This window comes from Octopus bimaculoides, chromosome 26 (genome assembly GCF_001194135.2).
Source record: "Octopus bimaculoides isolate UCB-OBI-ISO-001 chromosome 26, ASM119413v2, whole genome shotgun sequence".
In the NCBI taxonomy this organism is placed as follows: Eukaryota; Metazoa; Mollusca; class Cephalopoda; order Octopoda; family Octopodidae; genus Octopus; species Octopus bimaculoides.
This window is the reverse complement of record NC_069006.1, coordinates 7,235,497-7,238,664: the sequence shown is the minus strand read 5'-3', so window position 1 is coordinate 7,238,664 and position 3,168 is coordinate 7,235,497. Positions and strand designations below refer to the sequence as shown.

The following is a 3,168-nucleotide window of genomic DNA, read 5'->3' as shown; positions in this document are numbered from 1 at the left end:
TTTTTTTTTTTTTTTTTTTTTCAAGGCTTCCAACATTCTTCTAAACATTTGGTTCGAAAGTTCTTTGCAACTCGTCTCAAATAAACAAACATCATTTCTGTACATACTTTCCTTCACCTTGGAAAATTCGTTTCGATAATTTTTTACTAGTTAAAAGTATAGGAACCTCGTGTACGAAAATCATTTTTTTCACATTTGTGGCGGGTACTATGATTTTGGATTCATTTCAAGGTTTTCACATTGAGGATGTAAAATTCTTTTAAGTAGAAAATACAAAACTTCGTTTATTTAAGACACTACAATGATCTGCCACTTCATTTTGGAACCGAGCATTAATTTTTAACTCAGGTCTCCTAAATATTCAATAAAGTTCTTTAGTATCATCGAAGTGCACAACATATAATTCCTTTACATAATTCTTGTTCCAACAAGATTTCACTTGAAGTTGTAATTTTAATGCATCTCACAGACGAGGAATTCTATTCAGTTTCTTTTTGCTAACCATTTTATGACTGAGAAAAGATTAATTTAAAATGGATCCTTACCTTCGCTGACAAACTTTGTTATTTCTATGTAAGAATTCCTTCACAACAGTGATCTGCAGAACCAGTAGTAATTTTCCCCTTAACCGTTTTCCTCCCTTGTGTATCATATCTGATATCCAGAACATATTCCCCTGACGTCCATAGATCATATCTGATGCACATACTAAATTTCTTTTCAACCACCACATAAGTAACTTGGGATTTTTGAGAGGAAAGAGAGCTTTATATTACTCAGGACATATGAAGCAAGAGTTAACTAAAAGACTGAAAACAGAGACGTTTAGGACAAATTAATGAAAATGCTTTGGACAGGTAAAGAGTTAACAGATGATAGTCAATGTTAGGAATTCTTCAACAGCTGGGGAACACATTAAAATGGAGAGAGAAAGGGAGAGAGACTGACAAATACATTTTATGAAAATTCTACGTTACGTTGTCTAAATTCTTTAACGTGTAGCGGGAATTATGAAAGTTGCCAAGATTTGAAGTCCCGTCTGCCGTAAAATTAGAAGCAATTTTTTAATATTAATTCCGACACCAGATAAGAATCTTTTTCACATTTTCATATAAGACATCAACAATTTTCATAATAGAAATTAGCGGAAAAAAAAACTTTGCTACGATTTTAGTTCCATTTACGGTAACATCTAACACAAATATGTTTAAACAAAATATTAGTTGACTCGTTCAAAATTATGAACTCTTCCTTATTTTTTTAAATTTATTTTTTTCAGTAATATTGAAACGTGACATTTTTATATCAACGTGTTTTTTTATTTTTCCTTTTTCAATACGGTTTCGAATCAACTGCAAGTCACCTATAATGGAGTCTGTATTTCTAATTTTATTTTACAGCCAGACACAGAACAAAACTGTTTTGATAATTGTTTGAGAATTTAAGTTCATTATGTCAATATTATATTTTGCATAAAAGGCAGTAAGCTAGCACAATCATTAGTACGCCGAACAAAATGCTTAGCGGCATTTCCTCCGTCTCATGTTCTGAGCTCAAATTCCACCAAGGTCGACTTTGCCTTTCATCCTTTCGGAGTCGCTAAATTAAATACCAGTTGAATACTGAGGTCGATGCAATCGACTAGCTCCCACCCCTAAAATTTCAGGCCTTACGCTTATTGTAGAAGGGAGTACTTTACAACTGACCTATAGCCCTATCGCTTATCATATTGTTCCTCTCTCACTCAATTTGAAGATTGCGGACGACTTGGCGACGGTGTTTGATACGTTTACGCTGGTTGGGCCACGGACACAGAATGGACAACAACAGACTCCCCAGACAACTCCTTTACTCCCAACTATACAAGAGGAAGAGAAACAAGGGGACACCTTCACTGACATTCAAAGATACTGCAAAAGGGAAGATGAAGTGGTAAGGAATTGATCATAATAAATGGCAAACTCAAACGAAAATCCAACCAATATAGAGAAAGCTTATCAAGTCATGCCAAAGCCATGAACAAATCGCGACGACTGACTGCAGATGGTTCTGTGTGAATTTTTTTTTTTTTTGTCTTGTTTATGTAATTTATTTTTTTTTTGTCTTGTTTATGTTATTTTTCTTCTTTGCACACTTTTTATGTAATTCCACTTCGGATCGTCATGGACAGTCCCCAATTTTTGTCAACCCTCTCGTTACTTAATATGATAAAATAAAGTAGGTGAGTGGTAAGAAGTTTGCTTCCCAACCACATGGTTCCGGGTTCAGTCTCACTACGTGAGCAGGTTTCTTCTATTATAACCTCGGGCCGACCAAAGCCTTGTGAGTGGATTTGGTAGACGGAAACTAAAAAGCTGAAAAGGAGCCCGTCGACCCGTCGTTTGTGTGTGTGTGTGTGTAGGCATAATCTCAGTCCAGTGCTTGAAAGAAACAACAAAAATGAAATAAGATAAAATAAAGAACGAGAACACATACACACACAGAGTCGGAATGGTAATCATGCAATAAAAATCCTTTGGTTCGATTATAGCAACAAAAACATTTGATACTACCTTACCATAATACTTCGTATACATAAGCAATTTAAACCAATTTCTAAGAATTACTCCCCAAAAATTTCGTTAAGAAAATCACAAAATAGATATAAATGTAGTTAAAGCAAGTTTCAGTCATTCAAAATATAACAGGTCACACGTAATCGTTGGCAGACGACCCGATCTTCTCTTCCGTGCATTAAATTCGAAACTAATGAAGCTAACTCAGTATATATATGATGACAATCGCAAATGGAAGATTTCAGATGATTTAAGTACATTTACACTAAATTCTTTCAGGAAATCGTTGGTGCGGAATGTCTTAATATTGGTTGTAGAATATTTATCTTTCTCTGCTGTAATTATATTTATGTTTGACCTCCTCACTGATCGATACGATATATCTGTTGCATGATTGATTGCGACATCAAGCCTTGTGTCTAGCTGCGTGTATGTGCAAATGTGTGAGTGTGTATGCACGTATGTGTATTTATGTATGTGTGTGTGTGCAAGTATATGTACGCGTGCGTTTGTCTATGTATGTGAGTATATGTGAATATGTGTGTGCGTGCGTGTGTGTGTATATATATATATATATATATATATATATATATATATATATATATATATATAT

The 3,168-nt window shown here is 34.4% G+C and overlaps 1 long non-coding RNA gene across 1 annotated transcript in view; it reads right to left on the bottom strand.

Moving 5' to 3' along the window:
• LOC128250908 (uncharacterized) overlaps positions 1-1,066 on the bottom strand; it is a 2,220-nt gene extending 1,154 nt beyond the window's left edge. The window contains exon 1 of the long non-coding RNA XR_008266844.1: positions 546-1,066. This is a non-coding gene — a long non-coding RNA (uncharacterized LOC128250908). The remainder of the gene's footprint in view (positions 1-545) is intronic.
• Between the last annotated feature and the right edge of the window lie 2,102 nt (positions 1,067-3,168).